General features: G+C 37.7%; 1 long non-coding RNA gene and 1 pseudogene across 1 annotated transcript; one reads left to right on the top strand and one right to left on the bottom strand.

The window, feature by feature from the left end:
- Positions 1-3503: 3503 nt before the first annotated feature.
- On the bottom strand, positions 3504-11591 carry LOC145487139 (uncharacterized). Its single transcript, XR_014049360.1, has 5 exons — positions 10784-11591; positions 8507-8591; positions 7998-8119; positions 5138-5270; positions 3504-4118 (listed from the first exon to the last, which is right to left on the bottom strand). It is a non-coding gene; the product is annotated as an uncharacterized LOC145487139 (long non-coding RNA).
- Positions 11592-13673: 2082 nt separating this feature from the next.
- LOC145487872 (52 kDa repressor of the inhibitor of the protein kinase-like) lies at positions 13674-16488 on the top strand (annotated as a pseudogene).
- Positions 16489-24821: the final 8333 nt, after the last annotated feature.

The following is a 24821-nucleotide window of genomic DNA, read 5'->3' as shown; positions in this document are numbered from 1 at the left end:
ATGCTCTAACTTCTAAAAAGGCTCAAAATCATGAGATAAGTATATGTTTTTCAACAAACTCGATCGTAGTCTTGTGTCACGCAACCTCCATAACCCTGAAATTCAAAATGCTCAGGTTTCCAAACGAAGCGCGCTAATTGTAAACAGATATAAATATACCGCCTCTTATGCCTGATGAGGATAAAAACACGTCACGTGAAGACGATCTATTGAATTAGAAGTCTCTAGAAAAACACATACTTGTAAACATTCTCGAAATCCCGGTGGCGATAGTATCAAACATCTATCAAACAGCTAACTTGTCAAAACGAAGCGCAAGCCTTGGCCTTGCTTGGTCATGAAGCTGAACTTCATAACTATAGCTTGGAATTTTGGCTTCTAAGAATACTCAAGTAGTCATTTCCGAGGAATTAAAGCCAAAATACGACCAAGGAAAAATTAGAAAATAAATTTGTTCAAATTTCCAGTGCTACACACTAAGGTGTTTTACAGAGTGATGAAGCGTTGTAGGCTTGTGGGTCTACTCAGGAGACAGCGTCTTCCTTAATAGTTGCTTCATGGTTAGATTTTAGTTTAAAACTTTAGAAGAGTGGCGTTAATGGCTGATAAAATGTGATTTAACTATAACACCGAAATATCAATGTTTAACCGAGGAGGATATGTAGCGTATGTTGCACTGATCATAATTTTACTGAGAACTGCAAAGAAATGCAAGCCAAGTCGTGTTTTGATGATTGAGTGGTGATATTCATAACATCGTAGTTAGCGACAAAGTTTAGTCGAAAGTATGAAAAAAAAAGCAAGTTGTTAGCCATTATAATTATAAGATGGCTTTAATATAAACATCGGTATTCACGTACGCCAATTCCCTATCCACACCATCCCATCATCCATGCCATTCCTTATTTTTTAGTCGGGATCTTTTGCGGTCCCTCTCGGGGATCATTTGCGGTCCAATTTGGGGATCATTTGCGGTCCGGGATCATTTGCGGTCCTGGGATCATTTGCGGACCCGTAAAGTCCTGCAATGGGCTGGCTTCGAACGTTTGTCAAATGAACAAGTTAAAAAATTACGTATTTGTCCTCAGATTCAGATTTCAGATTTTTTATTAATTGACACTATTTACAGACATATTTCACTATCGCACACTATTACAAAAAATTCATTAATTAAAATAAGGAAAATATAATAATAATAAAACCAAAACAAAATGTGCTCAGTGACCAAAGAAGCATATGCTATCGTGTTGGTCACTGACACGTTCAAAAATAAAAGACAAGACACATCAATTAATAGAAACAATGCAATAAAGGAAGTAAAATGTGAATAACAAAAGTATTCGAAATAAACAAGTTAAATGAATAAATCATAATGCTGAAGAGTAATATTGAGTATTTAAAAGGTATAGTTTATATTGCTTATAAAAGGAAGTGTAAGGCAGTTTTTTAAATTCTGTTGGAATAATTTCCCAAAGTTTTGATGTAACAAAAGAGAAAGTAGAGGACCCATAGTTATTATTTACTTTTGGCCTATGAAAATTTAAATTCGCAGCAAATCTTGTATTGTAGGTATGGACTTCAGATGCCTGAGTAAGGGTTCTACGGAATATAGTTGGGATGTTTGTTGAGTCATTTAAAATTTTATGAGTAAATAGAACCACTTTTAATTTGTACACATTTTCAAATTTGAGAATTCCTAAAAGATTGTAATATGGTGAAGCATTTTCCCTTCGGACACATTTATTCTGCTTAGTTATGATTTTACGTAAATTAGTTTTACATGCACTACCCCAACTTATGATAGCATAGGATAAGTATGGATATATGAAAGAATAATACAATTGTTTCAATGTATGAAGATCAACAAAATATCTTAATTTATTAATAATTGCTATATTTTTTGCTAATTTATTATTAATGTGCTGGATCTGCGGTCCCCATTGTAAATTTTGATCCATATAAATACCTAAATACTTAATTTGACTTTTATGTGCAATGTTAGGGATATGTATATACGGTCTTAGTCTTGTAGATGAAATTATCATGTAATTAGTCTTGGTAAGATTTATAGATAGTTTGTTGATGATACAATATTTAAAAACTAATTTCAATTCCTCATTCATGACATACTCAAGCTGATGCAGATTATCACTTGTATAAAACATATTTGTATCATCAGCAAATATACGGAAGGATAGTTTTTTTGAGCAGTTAGGTAAGTCATTAATAATATATAGATTTAGCCGAGCCTAAAAGCGGAACTCCTCAGTATTTTTTCGGAATGCTGTTACTAATGAAAATAATCGAACATGTATGTGAGGTAAATTGCGAACTATTTAATAGTTTCAGCTGGAAATAGGATCACATCAGCAGATCGAGGTGTAAGATGGTGTGATTGTGAAATATAGAGCCATGATTTCAAGGATTTCTGGGAAGCCACTAAAAATCTTGATCACATAACAGAACTGTCTTCTATGCTTTTTGGTGGCATTTCCTGTTCTTTCCTACCTTATTCAGAAAGACAAGACATTGTTATTAATCATTATATTCTTTCTTAGTTAACATGGGGACTCCCACACAAAAGAAGTTTAAACATTTTTTTGCTGTGGGGACTGATTGAAATGCAGCGGTTACAATACTCAGTCCCTAAATCTCTACCAAATGAAATCTCGCAAAAATACCAAAATAGTATACATATGTGAAAAGTTGGAAAGTTTTGTTTTCTAACTTGTTCCCAAAGATACATTTAGCCATCTTCACTTTTGTCTGGAGTCTCCTCCTGCTGAAAGGGTTTGCAATAAGCAAAATCACTGTCACATGAATGGTAATTGTGATATATTTTTTTTTTTTTGTGATCATGAATACTTGCATAGGCTTCTAATAATAATTTTATTATTCAATTTCCATGTGATTTGTTCTTCTTCTTGACTGAGATTGTGGACTACAGGAGCTGTTATTGGGTTCCATTAATTAATTTTGCTATGATTAAATTATACCAGGAATTATAAGCAAGCTAAGAGTAAGTTATATTATGTACATGTATTTTGTCTGCACTACACAACCAAATGCACTCAAAGGTTATCAGGCATGGGTACATTTGTCAGAAGAGCCCAGCATATCCAAGATATGTTTTGATTGACACGTCAATTAAGATAATTTACAGCAAAATGGATAAACAATACATCAATATCCTACATGCACCAAACTGGACATAGGGGTTACGAGGCAATCATTTAAACAACAGATTGAAATAATTTATAAACAAGAGAACACTATTTGTACAACAGTAGAGAACAAATTAGCCTTATTGGACGTTGCGAATGGCAAGGCTGTCTGTCTCCATTTCGTGTTGGCAAAATATTAATTTATGCCATGTCCAATGCAGATTATCACAAAATTGATTTACAAACACGATAAATATCACTTTAAAGCCAAAAAAGCAATTATTTAAATAAACCATGAGTAAATTATCTCTAAGAAAAACTGATTAATTTAATAGGCACCTTAAATAATTAGTTAATATATGTGTTTCTTAATAATGTAATACAGTGTATCTGTCACAATGTTGCAGCCATGATATTACAACACACAGGATGGGTTGCAGAACTCAACTTCTAAGCCAGTTTATTCAATGACCTTGGTGCAGAAATTATAATCCCATCAAGTTGTCTGTAAATACAGAGAAACCAAACAAATCATTGCAATCTTAAGTAATAAATTATTGAACTCTTTTGCATGTATGTACGGTGTATGTTCCATTAACATTGGGGATCTCTCAGAAGCTGCATCCATCATAAATTAATTTGTTCCTGCATGCATTTGTTTATAGAACTTTTCACACTTTAATATCTCTGTCATACTTATAGTGATCTCTGTGTTCTACAACAATTAGTACACAAGAAAAATACACTCAGTAAGATATTGTTTACAATAAAAATCAATGCCTATAAGCAATCATAAGGACTTTAAATTTATATTTCTTCAGAAATATCTCACCAGGCCATGGTTGCTTTGAAAATCTTTGATGTCTTAATACAGGCTGCCCATGTGTAAACTGTTCATATATTGAATGACAGGAACAGACATGTAATCATACTGTAGCTGCTACTTGAACACCACTGTTATTCAGATAAAAACATATCGATTATAACTTATTATAATCTTTACACACAAACAGATGACATTCCTTTCTTTGATATACAGTGTACTTCATTGTTAGTTGTTTACTCAGTGTTAGTGAATCAAATGCTAGGGGCTGGTACCCCCGGGGGGGGGGGGCACTACCATATATGGGCTATATAGGTATGTGCCGCTGTGAAGGGTATGGTTTTCAAGCAGTTTACTCTAGGATAGGGTATATAAATCAGAGCGTTTGGGTCTAGAGTAGGATATCATTTTCACAAAATTGACTAGTTGGTTGGAGATTTTAGTTAGACTAAGGAAATCAGGAATTGCCACTCAAAAATATAAAAAAATCAAATCAGCAAGTTTAAATTTAGGCAAATCAGCCTCAACAGTGTCGATAGATGGGGGGATTTGGGGAGTTTACTCTAGTATAGGGTAGCAAAATTCAGCTGAACTAGCTCTAGTATAGGCTAAGGGTTCCAGGGTCCAAGTGGCACATCCCCACCCAGGAATTCCCAAAGTACCTCCCTCGGGCTAGTACCCCAACTTTCACAGTGGCAGGCTCTGCCCTGAGATGCAAAGAAAACTTACTAACTGAAATGAACTTGGCGACTTGCTTTTGAGATCAAATGCAGTTTGCTTTAAACAAGAAACTGGAACATTGCAAGTTACAACAATGTGCCCAGTCCCAATCAAAGGGCCATCCAGGCTGTTTGGTTGTACATATAACTGTACAACTGCATACGAGTTCAGCTTCCAAAAGAAAATCAGAGTTTGTCAGGATAAATACTGATGTTCTTGTTTACTACATGTAAATCTGAATGTGCAGTACCAGAAGATATTCACACCCAACACCCATTCATGGCCAGTCTTCAAAAATTCCAAATTAAAGTATCAGGAAGATAGAGTTCTAATAGAGAAAAAACCTCCATGTGGGGTATGAATCTTTTCTTGAAGAAAACAATGTCTGAGAAATCATTAATTACAAAATAATGTTTAAGAAATATCTTACCTGGTAATTCCAACTTTCAGAAAATTTTGTAATCTAGACTGTCTGGCCACTTCATATATTTGACAAGTTGACACTGGGCATGTTTATCAATTTGTGGGCTTCAACATCACATTACAATAGTAGCATTGGTCAACTAAAAACAGCATAATTTGGTTAATTAATATACACTGTACATCATTACGTTGAAATATTGGTGAAGATCGTTGCACACCCACAGATACAGAACCATCACAGATATGATATGATATTCTTAACCTCTCTGAAATTTCAGATTATTCAAGATTAACATGCACATACATCATTAAGGACAACCCTAAAAAAACTGATTCCGGAAACCGGAATCCGGAACTGGAAACTAGAATCCTGAATCCAGATATTATGAATGATGATAGAAATAATTCACTTCAGCAATGTCTAATAAATAAATATGGGGAAAAACTATTTTGCTGTTATTTACTTTCTTGGCTTTACTTCAGCTACAAACTGTAATTGCTAAAAAAATTTTGACTAGTTCTGAACAACTGATTGTGTAGTTATTAGTAACTTAGTAATTTAAGTAATTGTTCCTGAAAAGCCCCATTGGGGAGGTAACAATAAAGTATGTATGTATGTATGTAACAACCCTTAGCTATACATCTGGCCCAATTGTTCAAAAGCTGGATAAAGCTATCCATTGGGTAATCACTTTCCAGTCAGGGTTAGTGATTTTTCAGGTGGATAGAGTTACTCATAGCCTGCGAGCAGGCTCTACTATCTGTCTCTAGTGCCTGAGCAGGCTAAATAAGGGTCTAGTGTTTTTCTGCATTGGCATGTCAGCGAGTGCCTTCATGCAGCTTTACCGCTCATGCCCCCGGCCCAAACACAAGAGCCTGCTCAAAGGCTTAGTTACCCATCTTTTGTTCAATCTGGCTCTGGTGAGAGTGCAGTTCTTGTCTAGATCAAATTGCTATGAGAAGACTGGTGAGTAGCACAATAACAACAAGCTATTTTGGTGAGTTTCTGGCAGTCTTTAAGCATCTTTTAACAACATGTGGTCCGATCTGTTAGCAAGTGAGAAGCAGACAGAGGTAAGTGTGCAACATTTCTATAAATTGTTTTAATATGATGGCCGCCAAGAATATGAAATGCTGATTTGTCACAGTATCAGTGTGGAAATAGTGTTGATCCGGAACTAGTTTGGTATCTGTTGGACAAATCAAATATTATATTAAGATGAGCCAGGTTAGCCTTTGAACTTCGAAAGTGGGGGGTGTGACCGTCAATGTACAGGGGGCTGCCACTGACAGACATCCTGTTCTCTATGACATTTTCTATCTTGTTCAGTATCTACTAGACATAAAGGGTAAATTTATACCTCCGGTAAATTGCAGATCACTTATTAAACAAAATGGCAAGAAGATCTTTTAAATCTTATAACCGCGCTTTTAAAATTTAACCGTTTTGTTAATACTATAGTCACAACGCAGTGCACATTCCAGAGCAGTCCTTGATGATTCATTGATTACTGTAAACACATCACTTGATCAACACAAACTGTGTCATATCTTATTGCACCATCTGTCTTAGCCTTTGCGAAATCTATGATGATGTAATGGTCTTAATCTGGAAGTTTGCTCGGGACATGCCCATGAATGATACAAAAGGAAACGAGTGTCACGCTATTAATAATGCTTTTAATAAACAGCTTTCTTCCTGAAACGTCAAAATTTAATTTGCTTGCGCTTTGAAGTGGTCACGCAAGTCACACAATCAGGGGGGTTTACGTTATCCACAGCTAATTTTGGAACGGTTGTGTTTTTTCTCCTAGCATGAACTTAAACATTGCTAGTTCTGGCAAGCTCTTGTTTACCTCGGCAAATACTTAATTTTTCTTCAAATCTCTTAACTCGCTGCGATGAAACAGCCAAAGAATTCGCTTCATTTGCCGAAACCCACAAGAAATACTCACAAAATTGCACATAAATTAATGACCATCGCTTCTGGCAAAATAAACTTGCAAAGTAAACATGATCTTACAGTGCATTTGCCATGTAGCGAAAATGAAAGCTGCAATGTCAGCGCATTCCATGGCTGACGTAATACCCTTTTTTAGCGTTTTTAGCGTATTTATTATTTCCCTTTGAATCCAACGCTTCGATAAAACCAGAAGAAAATATATATTATACACAAATAAAGAAAACAATATCCGTAACATTGTCCTTGTATTAACGTTTCAACAGCTTATGGCGAATAAACATCACAGGTTGCGTGATTCAAAATTTGGCTGAGAGGAAGTTTGGGTCTGGTCACCGACCACAAAAAAAAACGAAAAAAAAAAACACTGGTAGAACACGAACCGCGCTCGGCCCATGGCCGTGCAGTTAATTGCCAGCAAGCCTATTTTAGACGCTCTCAGGGTGCTTGGAATTAAATTATGACGCACTTTACTAAGATTCTCATAATTATAGCCCTCACTAGAAATAACGGTTGTACGAATTTCGACAGATGGGGAATTTTTGTGTCAGTTTGAGGTCCTTTTTACTTGGCCGCTTATTTTTTACAGGCAAAACCCTAAGCAAAACAATTTTCGAGTATTTGAAGAACTTGTTTTCTTCGATTTGTGGATTCTGGTTTCCGGTTACTGGATTCCAGTTTTTCATTCTGGATTCCGGCTTCCAGTTTCTGGGTTTTAGGGTTGCCCCACCTTTAACAGTGTTTGCTTTACATTCAGTTTACGCATGGCTGTTATCCAGCATAGGCAGACTTATAAGTTTGCCTTCAAAAATAAACTGCAACAACTATTGCATCTTTCATCACCTATTCTTGTGATGAAATGACAAAAATCCAAGTACAAGAAGTCAAAAGCATAAAACAAACTTACCCGGTAATGCTTACAGTTCCTCTTACTGTCTGCATATGCCTTCCATAAACTGGTACTGCCTGGACATTGTACTCACTATTTTTGTGATAACACCTTAAAACATCACTGTTATATAATTTGTCCTGAAAAAGCAATGCATGAAATGTTATGCCTTTGGCACTCACCAAATACCTTTAAATGATGTACAAAGTACACCACATCAACATTCACAATTCTCTTTACTTTCACTGTAACTTTTTTTATGTCATTTTCCCTAACTTGAAGACAGGACTTCCACATTAGGTGATAATTTGCCTCTGAAATCTCTATGAATTCACAGGGAGTGATAACAATTAAATCGTGACTAATTTTAGCAAAGGAGGCGTTCAAACGTCAGATTTTAATGTTAAGTTTATAACTTTACATTACTCTTCGTATATATATATATAACCTCTCAATAATTGCACCTGTAGACAGAAGGTGTGCTGGGGGAAGAGATGTTCTAAACTCTCTGAACTTTTCCCCCTTACCTGTAATAGGATGACTATTATGAACTACGATTCGCAACCAACACCAACATCAGGTTATGTATACACATGTATATTTTGTTGTCTCCTGTAATCATAAAAAAATAAAAATTTAAACCCTCCATAAAGTTCATACCCAATAACACTGCCACATGTAGCGCTGTTACTGGGAATTAATTTAAGTGAAACTGTTGAAACAGCTCTGTCAAAATTGTTTCTAGCAGTTAAGACAGGATAACAGAATATACACGTAGTACACAGCAAAGGCCAGAGATACACAATGTTGGTTATTAGTTAGGATTTTGTGAGCTTCTGTGCTAGGTATGGTGGAAAATAATGGACTATCAAAAATGAAGGTTCCTAAGACATTTTGACAGCAATGAGAGGAATGAATATATAAATTTACAAAAGAAAGAGAAGTTCTTGCCCTGTCCAGTTCTCTGTCATAAAAATATCATTTACATACATTTATTACATATGGTTTGTGTTTAAAGCTGATATAATGCACACTCTGATTGGCTAATTCTAGTGTATTATTTACATTTACATGGTATACGTCGGTAAAATCATAAAACATCACATGTGACTAAAATAAAAAAGAAAAACTAAAAAGAAATGCCTACATGTAATTCATAATAATTTAAAAATACTTAACACTAAAACAGATCTAATTCTTTACTTTATTCAAAATTATGCCCATGGGTCAATTACGAGCATGCTAAAAGGTCCTAACACAAAGTAAAAGGAAATTAAGAAAACTATTGCTTTTTTCCTGAAAATTGTAGTGACTGAAAACAATGATTGAACACTCTGAGAGTGCATTCTATCATCCTGACAAGATAAAATTTAAGGAGAATAGAGAATTCACAAAATTATATTACAAAGGAATTGGTACTGGACAGGACAAAGGAAACAGCCAGGAAGAAACTGAAACTTTCTTTGACGAGCAAAAAAAGTATGCATGCACAACAAAGAAAACAGTGAGTGACATTCGGTTAATGAGTTACAATGTAGTTAATAACAAAATTAGTGTGAAGAAAAGAGCAGAGAGAGAGAGTGTGTGTGTGGAGAGAGGAGAGCGCTCTCACCAACTAAATTGTGTATGTATGTATGTATGTATGTATGTAAAACTTATTTCTATTATCGAGAAATGGTCAGGGCAAGAACTTCTACTCCCTAAATTTTTTCTGAGTATGTAAATGTCATTTACACTGTTCAATTTACCGAGTAAAGCTCTTCGCATTTTTTTTTTTCCATTAGTACTATCTCACTTTTGAGGGACATTTCCATATTAAGTGTAAATACTGCATATTTGGGGAATAACCCATGTACCCCCAACCAAAAGTAGTGGCACTAATAAAATGAAATAGTAAATCAAAATGAAAGTAGAGCTTTATTTGCACACAGGATTTACATGCATAATCGTCTACTCGACATTTGGACTATATAAGCATTTCACCAAACCGAACTAATTGGACAGACAACAAAATAAAACGAGGAAATCTACATTATAAACACAATAATTATGCATATCACTTCATCTGGGTATCAAAAGCAAATCCTTCTCATTGAAAGGTAACCGAATGAAAGAGAGGATAAAGAAAATCGTTTAACCTTGCAGTGTTAAAAGTTTAATAATTATTCACGCTTAAATTTGAATATTACAGTGTGCATTTTTGCCGAAGGCTTAATTTAGCTTTGCAGTCATTTTATCGGCGGTAGCTTTGCCAGTCTTCAGCCAAATTAACCTGGGAATTCACCCAAGCATTTCGCCAAACCGAATAAACTGAACTAACAAAACGAGGAAATCTGCATACTTTGTAATCACAATATGCAAATCTTCCCATAGGAACGTTGAAAGTAAATTTAGCAAATCCTGTTTGTACACCTTTCTTGGTTTTCAACAACAGAAGAAGAAATTCTAGCTGTCTACGAGGCGGCTGTGCCAACTAACACAGAGAAAACTTCAAAACTCGCCCGGCCGTGTTTACAAATACGGTTTTGGTTAAGCTTATTTTTAGACGTGAGGTTATAAGCTTAGGTTGACGACGAAAATCGACAGAAAGCTTAATTTGTTTACAACTTACAACAACCTCCACAAAGCGATTCACTTGCTATTGTTTAGAGATGAGAGAAATTAAAACGATGCAATTTATAAATTGTCTCACAACATGGCTTCAAATAAGGAAGACTTTCAAAGGATTCCAATTGAAAATAAGCTTATATCGCAGAGGCAACTTGTTAATTTTCATAGCAAACGCAACAGCAAAAGTCACTTACCGCAAGTTAGCAACATCAGTTCGGCCAGTGTAAATCTTCCAGGCAGAAACTTGCAGCAAAAGTTGTGAAGACTGAACTGAACTAATCTTTTTGACAGATCAACGAATCAACCACTTTTTCCCGCTGTGTTTACTGTTTTGTAACACTCGGACATGTTTGATTTCTCTTGTTCATCACCTGACCAAATCATGTGACTTTTCTTGCACGGCTGCACAGCGTCACAACGCGCGAATTTTAAAAAACTTGGCACTGCAGTCTTCTGAGTACTTTCACATCCTATCTATGGCCCTCGTTAGCTTTGGTTAACGGCATTGTTCGGTATTATTTCACTTCCTTTCTCTAGCCCTTGACTCGCTATAATTCACGCCATTGTTCAGTACTGTTTCGCCTCCTTCCCCAGCGCTGGCCCGCTCTTTTTCGCGATCTTCTTCGCTACTTCTTTGCCTGTTAATTCTTGCTTTCTTTTTAATTCCTTCAGTGCAACCCTATCTTAAAAACATTAGATCAACCTCCGCTATCATTTGTCGACATAACAAATAGAAATGCGTTTTCTTTTCTTTAAAAATCCCGCCAAGAAAAATGGCATTCTTCTGCTAGAGACCGAGGGTGCATGTCTCTGTCGACCTATTAGCTGGAGTATGGCCGCCATGTTAGGCAACTCCGCCGTCGCCGTCGTCGTCGTCGTGCGTACGCGCCCACGAGCAATACCGCTAGCCATGAAAACCATGAGAAAATTTATTCATGGATTTCCTTTTGTTTCCCATATGATTATGGGGCTCCGCTTGGCGGCCCTTCGGGCCGCCGGAGCTCCGCTATAATCGCTATGGTCTTAGAAAGTACTGGAGGCCTTCAAAAACTGAAGAAGCCGGCTTAGACCTGTCTTAAGCCCAGCTTCATCACTACTTGTCAAGAGTTCCTGACTTGTGCATGTGGGAATACTCCCTGTAATGACCTATATGGCCTCTGGAGGCTCAGCTCACAATGAGTGCCTTTTTCAGTCTTCAAGTATACAAGTAATTATAAAATGATAGGGATTTCACAAGTTGAGGTGTATGAAAGAGAAGGGAAATCTGTTATCTAGGGATTTCCTTTCTTCTGGTTCTAAAATGTTGTTGAAAAGCTGGCATTTACTCTCCTCAGAATGAGGGGATTCTGCAATATTGTTTATAAACTTCTTTCCAAGGGAATAGAAAAGGGATGCAGTATTCTTGAATAGGTTTTTAAAGGGGTACATGCACCCTTTTGCAGTGAAACGTCTACAAAGAGGTGCCTTTTCTATCAAAATGGTTCAAAAGGGTAAGGGGTGATGGACCTTGAGATGAAGGTAGGTGATGGACCTTGAGATGGAGCCTAGCCTCCCCATTGAAATCTTTGTAGAATACTCCCCACCCACCCCCCACCCCCTTATGTAACAAAGATGTTCAAAATATTGTTTTGTGGAAAAAGGCAATCATTAAAAAAACAAAACAGTGCCAAGGGGTGGAGGGAATGTCAATGCAAGTTTCCAGTTGTATTTTGAATTAAAATGCAGCCTCACAGAGACCCAAACTGGTAATGAAAACGTACATTTTGACACTACATGTAACTTTTATTTTTGCCCCTTCCCTTGTATCTTGTGATATTTGTGGGGAAATTCTGGAAAAGGTCCTCCCACCCCACCCCCCCCCCCCAAAAAAAAATCAAATATTATATAAAAATCACTTTTTTATCTTGAAAATGATCTCAGATACATCAAAGCATCGTTTTTTCATGGCTAGCTTTTATCTTAAAATGTGTTTTCAAGAAACTGCCTATTAGGAAAATAAAAATGTTCACAGAAAAAATAAACAGGAAAAAATAACAACAAACAAACAATTTTTTTCAGAAGAGCTACTACATGTATATTTTTTTGGTCACATGTAGGTCAACATTATTTGTTTTCACGCTTTACCACAAAAGAAAACACCACAGAAAGGAGAATTCTAGTTGTTGTGTCTGAGCTGCATTTTTAAATGGAAACATTTCCCATAGAAAATTTCCAAACTATATTCTTACCAGTACGACAACATACCAAATATATTTTGGAGAGAGGTTTACTTAAATTAATAAAATTGATGTAGTGAAATTTGCCATTTTATTTTGTAGACTTCTTACAGAACGCAACCTTTGGTTTCTGGTTCACTTTACTGTCAAGGAATAAAATCACACCAGAGTGGCATCGTATCTTCAATTTATTGTAATTTTCATTATCAGTAGAGAAATCACACTTGGATAGGTCCACTGATACTTTCACATGTATGTTAAACATGGGAAAAGCAGGTTGCATCATCTAAATCATGGCATTGTATACCTCTACATGGGGCGGATTCAGGGGGGCGTGGATTGGGTGGTTAGCCATCCCCCATTAAGGAAGCCCACCAAAACAATATAATACGTGAAAAAAAAAAAAGGGAAATACGTACATGGGTCCCAAAAAATATAGAAATACGTGGGTACCAAAAACCTTGTGCAGCCAACAAGGCCATGCCATGCTTGCAAAATAAATTCCATTCAGAACATGATGGATTCTTGCCATGAATTGTTCAGTTTTCTTGACAGTTCACCAAAGCGACAGACATTCTTAACGACCGTCATTGACGCCCTTTCCCCAGAGAAAAAGAAGCGCAAGCCGAAAGATTTGTGCAAGACGAGGTGGATCGAGAGGCACTCCCCATTTGAGACAATTTTTGATTTGTATGAATACATTGTCATCACACTTAATGAAATATGTGTACCCACAAATAATGACGTCCCGTTTTATCCAAACAACGAAGAATGGAGCTGAGATGCCAAAACTAAGACGATGGCAAATGGACTGCGACACAGCATGATAAGCTTTGGACATATTTTCAGCTTTTTTTGTGCTAAAGAGATGCTGGAGCCGCTGCGACCACCCGTCACCGCTCTGCAAGGAAGCCTTGTCGAGGTATACTTTGGTTTCCAGAAAAATGAACAAATTATCAAGTCCTATACAGAAGTGCGCAATGTGATTGACGCGTGGTTTGAACGCATGTACCAGAAAACTCTTAGTCTATCAGAACTGGTAGGAAGGTCTGAAGAACGTCGACGTGTTTGCAGTAGACAGAGAAATCGAGAAAACTACCTAGCAGAGTCAGCTGCACAGAACTGGAAACGAATGGTGGCAATACTATGGAACGCCAGAACTGTCTTATGATACTTTTTTTTATTATATTGGGTGGTTATGTCATTATATTTAATACTTATGTTATTATATTCGGTGATTAACTCATTATACTCGGTGCTTATTCCATTATACTCGGTGCTTATGTCTTTATATGCGGTTCTGTCTTCATTATATTCGGTGCTTATTCCATTATATTCGGTGCTTCCCTCGTTACATTCGGCGCTTTCTTCGTTATATTAGGTGCTTTTTTTCATTATATTCGGTGCTGTTTTTATTATATTCGGTGCTTTCTTCGTTATATTCGGTCCTAACTTTGTTTGGTGTTTTCTTCATCATTACGGTTGCTAACACTATTATATTCGGTGCTCTCTTCCTTATATTCGGTGCAAAGGCCATTATATTCGGTACTTCCTTGTTCGGTGCTTACTTCATTATATTCGGTGCTTTCTTCGATATGATCGTCACCGGTCTTCGCAAGGGGCCGTACAATTTGGAGGTAGTCTAGGAAAAGCCGGGAAAAACGGGTGTCACGAAAACTCAAACCCCGAAACTTCAGACCCCGAAAACTCAGACCCCTCGAAATTAAAAACTCAATTGTTATCACCTGAATTGCTCTATAGCCACAATGGGGCGATATGTTTATCTTCTCCGGTTTATGTTGTCGCGTCGATCGAACGGTGGAAAACAAATATTTAACTTCTCAGGTTTATCGCTGTCGCGTCGGTCAAACAGTGAAGAACTAACAAGGTTTAGAACAGCAGCCGACACTGTTTTTTCAAAACAGACCTTTTTTATGCAATCGTATGCAGCAAAAAAAATGTGTTGTTCTCTGAAACATACTCGTTTGATCGCAATCTGCTTTTTGACTTTATGTGCGTTGCGTGACTGTCGGCACGTAAAGAGTCAACACGTAAAAAGCACTTGAAGGTCCAACCGATTGAACCGCCATGTCTGGTCTCGAAATGTGAGTGAACGAAAATTGAAAACTGGCGCGAAGGCCCCGCCACGAGGCAGATTTAATAATTAACTAATCCAGGCGGTATGAAAAAAAAAATTGAAGTGTTTAGTTTGAAACTTACTGTTTCCTGTAAGAAATATTCACTATTCCCGTTATAAGTTGGAACGCAAAAATGGCTATCTCTATGTACTCTTTTTTTCTTTTTCTTTTTTTTTTTCTAAATTTTGTTTATTTCTGCGGGTTACGTGCCAACAGTTACGCAACGCACATAAAGTCAAAAAGCAGATTGCGATCAAGTGAGTATGTTTTAGAGAACAACACATTTTTTTTGCTGCATACGATTGCATAAAAAAGGTCTGTTTTGAAAAAACAGTGTCGGCTGCTGTTCTAAACCTTGTTAGTTCTTCACTGTTTGACCGACGCGACAGTGATAAACCTGAGAAGTTAAATATTTGTTTTCCACCGTTCGATCGACGCGACAACATAAACCGGAGAAGATAAACATATCGGCCCATTGTGGCCATAGAGCAATTCAGGTGATAACAATTGAGTTTTTAATTTCGAGGGGTCTGAGTTTTCGGGGTCTGAAGTTTCGGGGTTTGAGTTTTCGTGACACCCGTTTTTCCCGGCTTTTCCTAGACTACCTCCAAATTGTACGGCCCCTTGCGAAGACCGGTGACGATCATATCGAAGAAAGCACCGAATATAATGAAGTAAGCACCGAACAAGGAAGTACCGAATATAATGGCCTTTGCACCGAATATAAGGAAGAGAGCACCGAATATAATAGTGTTAGCAACCGTAATGATGAAGAAAACACCAAACAAAGTTAGAACCGAATATAACGAAGAAAGCACCGAATATAATAAAAACAGCACCGAATATAATGAAAAAAGCACCTAATATAACGAAGAAAGCACCGAATGTAACGAGGGAAGCACCGAATATAATGAAGACAGAACCGCATATAACGATATAAGCACCGAGTATAATGAGTTAATCACCGAATATAATAACATAAGTACTAAATATAATGACATAACCACCCTTGACGTAATCTGTTCAGAACTCAAAAGTCGCTTCAGCAAAGAAAAGAGGGCACATTATGAGCTTTGTGCTCTTATTCCTCAAGTAATCACTTCTAATCTGAAGAGGCCACAGTAGAACTTGCGCAAGTGCTGCATGAGAAGTGGGGCCATCTGATGCCATTGCCGTCATTTTTCGAAAGTGAACTGTTTCGATGGATGGACCACTGGAAACGACGGGAATCATCGGATTATGAATCCACTTCGGTCCCCTCACTATTAGCGAAACAAGCAGACAACATCTCCTTTCCAAGCGCGAGGGAACTTCTAAAAATTCTCGCCGTCTTGCCTATGGGGAGCACGCCGGGAGGCGGAGAGGTCATTTTCTTGTATTCGGAGGATCCATACTTCGCTTCGCAACACAATGACCAGCGAACGTCTCTCAGACTTGGCCGTCGTAGCCATGCATGTAAATGCAGTTACCATCGATAGAATTGTGGTTTGTGAGAAATTTGTGGCGCTGCACCCTAGACGAATGACGGCATCTACACTAGGTTAGTGAGGCATTTTTTTAGCTTTCTTTTATTTCGTGTCGTTTCAGGAGTTTGCTACAGTCTCCAATCTGTCCTTCCGCAATCGCCAAATTTGGAGACAAGCGTCGGACAACTTATAATATGTTAACGTATAGTCTGGTGGCCGATCAACCACCCCCTATTAAAAAAATCCTGGATCCGCGCCTGCTGTGTGGGGCGTATATGCCAGTAGGTAACTACCTAAGAAAAGACAAACATAAATCGTCATCTTTTCAATGACTTACCCTAAGTGATACATTCACTAAAATTAAACATCAATTGAGAACTTTAGAGACCTCCATCAGTCACCAAAAGACCAACAACCAGACAAATGTAAAACAAAATTTTAAATCTGTTAGTAATGGCCTTTCTCGGTAGTAAAATGTTTGTTAGAAATTAATGACCTGCCAAAGGGGTTTCAGAACAAAAGTCCAGTGTAAAAATGTTATCTTAACAGGAAATAATACTTTTAGTTTAACAACAGAAATTCAGAAGAAAACTGAAGGGAAATTTTTATAAGTGCTTCTCTTGTTTGTATTTCTCTTGTGGGTATTTGCTCATTTACCACCTTAATAAACAAGATATAACATATAATTTTAACCTCTGCTTTAAACTTTTCAAACTTGCATTTTGATTTCACTTTCAGAGGGGTTCTTTAAATTCACAAGCACACCACCCACCCCCTCAGCCCCTATTCCTACTCTCCCATAGCCACGATCCCATTTCATTAACCCCCGCAAGATTTCCATAATCAAATAAAATCAATACAATTTCTTTTTATTTTGTACTGACCTAGATTCATCTCCACTTAGCCATGAAAGCAATGCGGGCAGATTTCCTTATATTTGTTGGTCTGATTTAATATTATTGCTCGCAGATTCCCACTTCCCTTTTAAACTCCATTAGTTTAATCAAATTAAAGCAAAGGCAAACATTGAAACAGAAAATTACTATAAGTTTAGTATGAACCATGCATACCAAAGTGTAACTTACTAAATATTAATATCACATCTTTTCTATTGAAAAGACACTAATGCAACTACTAATAAATTGACCACAAAACCTAAAAACATGACTTTGGAAACACAGATTAGTGAGGATATTTCCAGTTTTGCTTCTGCCACCAACCACTCTGCTTAAAAAATACATGGAAGATAATGACAAAAGCAATAACAAAACCAACCTCTGTCAATTCCATAAACACACCAAATTCCCTTCCTAAATTCTCTTCAACACTTACGGTTAATGTCAACAACATAAATTCAACATCATGCTATACTACTATCACCAAATTTTTACCCCCTGATTCAGAATTTTTTAGGAGTATCACATAGAATTCGACAAAAGATTAAAAATGCTGTTTACGTTTTGCAAATATCTGCATTAGTTCCAGAGATATTTTTAAGTTTGAAAAATGTGTAAAATATGCAAATGAGAGGACTGATAATGTTATAAACGAGATCATCGAAACTTGGTAGTCTTGTAGTTCTATAGGCAACACACTTATGGCTATAAAAATTATGTTCCCATGGCAATTCACCCTTTCCGAACCCCTCTAACCTAATTTCAAAAATTCATTGATTTTCAGCTCGAAAAACATAAATCAAGGCCATGACTTAATCGACCTTGCAAATTAATATGCTTGCTGGATCATGCAGATGAAGCACCATTGGCAAATATAAAGATGAAACTCCAAAGGTGGCCAGAAAAGCCTAAAATATCAGAGAAGGTCTGAAACGCAGTCTGTTGCCATAGTAACAAAACGGTTAAGCTCATATTATGGAACACATCTGCAAATTTCATTATAATAGCACTGGAGCAGTACCGTCCCCTGGAGCCCATGGTCCTAATGTATCTGGACAATAAATTTCATATCTTTTCTGTGGGACTGGATGACCTAAATGGTATGTGGGAGACCCCCAGAAAATTTAGAATAATGTATCACTATCTCTTTGCAGGTGTTCATTACACACTAACACCAATAACATGATTGAGTTTGGAAAACACATATTTTTTTAATTAATTATTTATGATATTTTGAATATTGCCCTCCCATCTAACATGCTGACCTTCTTTGGTGCTTGAAATTGATAAGGGTGCTACACCATGGCAAATCGTGGGCCAGGATATGTTGCAATTTACGTCAGATAATGAGACTGTACATTATTAATTTATTAATTTATTTATTTATTTACTTACTTATCAAACAGAGATCTGACCCCATCCCATCCCTATAGAAATTCCAGTTTTGATTATACTTTTCTTTAAAAATTTGGGTATTGAGACCCTCCCCATCCTCGGAATTTTTAGTGACTTCCTTGAGGGTGGGTATGGATATTTTCTAGAACCACACAATAAAAAGAAAAACTAAACTTTGAGATAAACTATTTAAGTATGAGTCAGTAAGAAATATCCATTGATTAACTTCAGACATGATTGATCATTGCAACTTAAAACACAACTTAAGTAAAGGTGAAATTGAAAAAAAAACAAAACAAAAAAGTTAGGTGTGAACAGGATTCGAACCCATAATCTCTGAGATACCGGTGCAATAACTTAATTAATTTAAGTTCTATTTATGACCAAAGTCTGTGATTTTCCCTACCCCATTTATGACCGTCGGGACTGCCACAGTTGCGCTAAACATAATTTGTGAAGGGCTTTTGTTGATGGTCTTATCGATAATGATGAAAATTAAAGTAGTTCGTTCTAAAAATAAACATACCAAATTGCAGACTAGGGTGCAAAAATCTTACTTTACAATGTTTATGACCAAAACGGCTGAAAACCATGATACCCTTTGGAGCCGCACATAGCTATATATAGCCCATATAAGAGAGTCGTCCCCCCCCCGTCCTTACCCTAGAGTAGGAATCAAAATATTGTTGCCTCGATGACATAATAGAGATACACCCGTATCAGCCTTGATAAATTCAGGGATAGGGGATAACCAATCTCCAAATAATCAAGAGTTATGGGACTTCACTATTAAAATGATGCCTGATGCTTACTGTAAATCACTTCTATAATGTACCAGAATTTTGTCCATTTTCATCTCTGACGTGCAAATACCCTAAAAACAACCAACTGACACTGACGATTTTAAATTACAGTGGAACCCTGTTAATCTGGTCACCGATTGGCCACAAAAATCTGACTGTATAATTAATAAATAAGAAAATGACTGACTGAGAATTTTTGTTTGAGCCAGAATAAAGTGGCCGTAATAACGAGGTGGCTGTGTTAACGGGGTGGCCATAAGGTGAGGTTCCACTGTGGTGATAAAGGTGACACTCTCAAACATCTATACCCATAGAGATTTTCGAAAGTATAGTTCGCATAATCAGTTGGAGAAGGATTTAGAGGGAAATTATGGAAATAAATAGAACAGCTCTTGTGTACCTGAGACAACACTTCCTCCGAGTTACCCTGGCCGAGCTAACTTTTCACTTATTTCTTTGTAAAATTCAAACAACCGTTTACATGAGGATCGCGAACCAGACTTGGAGGAGAGCAATTTCTATCAAAGAAGAGAAAACTAACTTGGCAAAACCCACTGTGATCAAATGACCAAGGGAAACTTACTAAACAAAGAGGGATAGTGGCACATTTGATTATTCAGTAAGGGTGATGAATAATCGTGCAGGGTCAACTGTTACTCGGCCTGTATGGGCTACATTTTCATATATAAGTACTTGATAAAGTTGCCTCAGGGGGAGGGTTGTCTCGGGTGCCCGAAACCATATCAATGGGGCCTCACTGGGTCCTTAGTACCATTCTTTTTGGTGTGTTGCCTCAATGAACACCCCCACGATTTTTAAAGGGGAAGGTCCTTAAACAGGAACTCATCAAAGGGCTTCAATGGCAGATTCCTTCTGATGGCTTGGATTTTAATTGATTTAACTAATTTTAAAGAGGAATAGAACTTAAAAAATCTTCCTCGAACTCCAGCAAGACATAACTTAAGCTTTCATATAAGCTTATGTAATCAAGTTTTTACTGGGCGTTTTAAAAGCACCCACCACGAAAGAGACTGATGATCCCAGAGTACCAATATATATGTACTGTGCCTTACTGAAATCAACAATCTTCAACGAGAGATGTAGGAATGTGGGATACTGACCTTCAGCATGCGATCAAGCTTGTCTCTTCTACCAAAGCACGTGAACCAAGAGCAACAAAAGCTCTGGTGACAGCGACTTTCGGAAGTAAACGGCTTCTGTTAATTATGTTCCCGTAGAACACAATGCAAACTATGGCCAGTAATACTTCATCCAGGTTGTTGTTAATATTATAGGCTATTGCACTTAGTGTTATCACTGAATCACGACAAGAACCAAAGTTCGGAACAACACCAATTTCTCAAATGTGTAAAATTCACCATACGATGACAGAAGGCTCTCCGTTATTTTTCTTTAAAACAATAATAAAATTTTCTCTTTTCCGGAAATTTTTACTTAAAAAGTCGAAGTAATGTGCCTGCAACGTCTTTCCATCCTCAATTTAAAATGAAACGAAACTGATGGTTTACAAATTTAGGGAAATCTTGAGTAATCTTTGTGAAACAGAAAAGTAAAGTAAAGTAAAATCTTTTTTTAAAAACACGATTATCGTTTAAGCACTACATGCTTGAGGGGTCGTGTATCTAATTAATTATCTAATTATCTAATTACCTACTGATAAAATGAATAAACTATAAGAAATTAACTTACTTTATCGCAAATCTGATTTCCCTAAATATCGGACTAGATTTTGCCTTTGAATAAAATTGTTTAAAATTACAAGAATCATTAAAATATTCTGAAACACAATTCCACAGTACAGCTCCTCTGTAACAAACATAATTTTTCATGAAATAAGTGGGAAATCGTGGAACGACGGCCTTATTATGTCCTCTTAAGTTATACGGACTATTACGCCATACAACTAAATCTGAAATCATTGCGGGCATATTATCGCTAGCTATGTTATAGATTAGTTTGACAAGACTTCGTTTATACACGTCATAAATCGAGTCCCATTGTGTGAGTTCCATAACATATACTGATGGTGTGTCTCGTGGCAAATTGAAAAGTAGCCTTCCAGCACGACATTGCAGTGCTTGCAGGGATTTAATGTAATCCAGGTTGTTACAGTTCCCCCAGATAGCGATGCCGTATGCCACTGAAGAGAGAATCACCTTAAAGTATAGGTCAAGAAGTGATTTTCTCCTAAGAAAAGAGCACTTTTTCAGTAAGTTCAATTTATTGACAAAGTTGTTCCTTAATTCCTTAAGATGATTCGCCCAAGTAAGTTTTCTGTCGATAGTAATGCCCAGCAGCCTTGTGTGACAGACCCATGCAACGTTGACATTTTCAATCGTGATCAAAGGGAGTGGACCAGTGAAGGTTCTCCGGTGGAACAACATCACTTCACATTTTTAAGAGTGCGGTGTTAACGAGTTAGTCATTCACCATTTGTTAAGCTCATTCAGTGCGTTATTTAGTAGGTTACATGCATACTTCATCAACGGTGGATCCGATGCAGTAAAGTGTAGTATCGTCAGCATACAGGTAGAGATTGCCTGATGTCACAGCCTCTGGCATTTCATTGGTGTATAAACTAAACAAACACGGGCCTAGTACCGATCCTTGTGGGATGCCGCACGTCACATTTAGCTCCTCTGACTGAGTGGAGTTCACAACCGTAACCTGTGTCCGGTGGTGCAGATAATCTGTAAGCCGGGAGAGAAGGTTGCCCCGATTCCAAATTTGATTTTCAACTTATGTAACAGGGTGCGATGAGAGAGGCAGTCGAAGGCTTTTCGAAAACCAATAAAAGCGGTAGCAACCACTAAATTATTGTCAACAGCTTGTCTCCAACTTTTTGTTAAAAGGACAAGTAATAACTCGTTCGAGTGGCCCTTACGGTAGAACCATTGCTTCTCAGTCAGTAGATCGCATTCCGTAACATGTTTTAACACTATGTCTGATATATACGATTCCAAGATTTTACTTGGAACGCTTAGTAGTGACATAGGTCGATCGTTGCTCTTGTCAGTTGGATCGTCCTTTTTAAACACCGGACTTAAGTGAGCAACATAAAACGATCTGCGAAGGGCAGTTTAAACCAGATGCGACGTCATTTTTCGGTGAATGATACATAAACGGAATTGAAATTTCAGGAGTCTTCTGCCCCGCCCCTGATATAAATCTACTAGTCGTTGAAAACTTTATCTAAATCTTCTTCACAGACACTTCGAAAACGCCAAGAAGCGGCCGTCATTTTGTTAACAAGGGCACACTGCTACGCTAATCACTATCTATCACAGAATAGATAGTAGCGTAGCCAATCAGACAACGGCATTCGTGATAGAACGCTGGTAGATTTATACTAATAAATGTTATGAGCAATAAACGTATCATCTATCATCAAGAAACTCTTCCTGGTGCAACATGATTCAAGTCTATTGCATCATTTAACTAATTCGTTACACGCAGGGTTTGGGGATACCGGACGTGACACTTGAAATTGACCACACTCAGATAAAACGCAAGACAGTTTACTCTCACAGTGCCTCTCTCCACCCAGGTGTATAAATGGGTACCGGCGAACTTAATGCTGGGGGTAACCCTGCGATGGACTAGCATCCTATCCAGGGGGGAGTAGAAATACTCCTAGTCGCTTCATGCTACAGAAACCGGGATAAGCTCCGGCCTGATGGGCCCCTGGGCTCGTATGCAGACTTTACCTTTACCAGATAAAACGCAAGCAAGCTGAGCTAAGCGGTTCAAACTGGCTTTTGCAGATAAAAAAGCGTACAATCCTCAATCAAAGCAACAAGTGGTGGCAAAAGAGTGAATTAAGTGCGCGTGAACTTTAAGCGAGCGGTATGAAGTTCCTTCGTTTCATTTTCCTTCTTTCATTATCAAGCTAGTTTTCATGTCTTCGAACCGAGCATACCGCTAACAAAGGTGAAAACAAACGATGAATAACGTAACTAATTTAAAACCAATTTTCGTCTTATACTTTGCGACGGCTTTTTTAGGGTTTGACAAAATCTCCGATGTTCCAACCTACATATTTAATATAAATTGTTAAGCTGACCTTACTAGCGACCATTTTCCGCAGTTTTTGATCATAAGTTTGCGACCGTTTGTCGAACGAAGATTAGTTTAGTGATTCAAACGGAAAAACTTGAGTAATATATATTGTCACTGAATCCATTCGAAATGGTTCATCACAATCAAGTCAATAAAGAAACAACTGTTCTTTGACGTTACAAGCAAACCTTTTTGGTTGAGGACATAGATTGCGGGTAGTCTCTCTTTTGCTCGAAAATTCGTGGGGAAGAACGCAAAGAAGAACGCAACACGCGCGAGCGGTGGGTCGTGAGCGTAAGAGCGTGATATGCGAAGCCGCGAGCCGCCCGCCCCACTGGGGGATCGCATCTCATACTCGCAGTCACACTTGTTTTGCTTTCTTCACTGCGTCCTTCCCCACGGATTTCCGAGAAAAAGAGAGGCTGCTCTCAGTCTATCGAGGACATCAGGGTCAACAATGTTTAGCTGCTCTTTTGGAGTCTGGGAGCCTCTAGAAGAAAGATCTTGTCGATGGGACGTTCCAGGACTGCGGACTTGGTTTTCAGCCTGACTCTCCTCGCAAGCTCGTCTCTCTTGTTTGGTTTTACTTCCAGGATGTGACCAAGGGGCCACACGTTTTCTACCACGGGTGCAATGTCTCCCGTTTTAAAGTTATACCTTTATCTTTGTAGTGATTGCCTTCTCACTTATAGCAATTAAACTCCCATACTGACTTTTGAAAAAAAGTTCCAACTGAATGGAATAAAACTAAGCATAAGCTCACAAGTACCATATGAATAAGCAATATTGTTATATACCCAGACTTTCACTCAACAAAACGAGCACTGTGATTTGTTGATACTTGGTCACGTGCCCCTGGTCAAGTTCAAATGTATCCCGACTGGGATACAATTGCGCAGTTGTTGCCCGCGCGCCGAATACAACAGCACGTGATCAGTGCATGACTAACTTAAAAATGGCAAGATCTTCAGCACGTGCTCGCGTCAGCTTGATTGACGGGAACGGACCTGAACTGCCAGTTTTCAGTTTCAACCAGCGATGATCGATAATGGAACCCAGTGAGGCTAAAAGAAAACGCTTTTCTAGATTATCAGAGGAAGAAATACAGAACTTAGTTGAAGGTAAAGATTCTGAAAATACGAGAAAAGCAGCTAAGAACGCTGTTGTTACATTCCTGGCATACTGGAACTGACGAAGTTAAACCAGAAGATCACGTAGGGGCCAAACCACCCCCCAAA

The sequence above is a fragment of the Orbicella franksi genome, chromosome 5, assembly GCF_964199315.1.
Source record: "Orbicella franksi chromosome 5, jaOrbFran1.1, whole genome shotgun sequence".
Taxonomy (NCBI): Eukaryota; Metazoa; Cnidaria; class Anthozoa; order Scleractinia; family Merulinidae; genus Orbicella; species Orbicella franksi.
The sequence above is the reverse complement of the archived record's forward strand: the minus strand, read 5'-3'. Positions and strand labels throughout refer to the sequence as shown.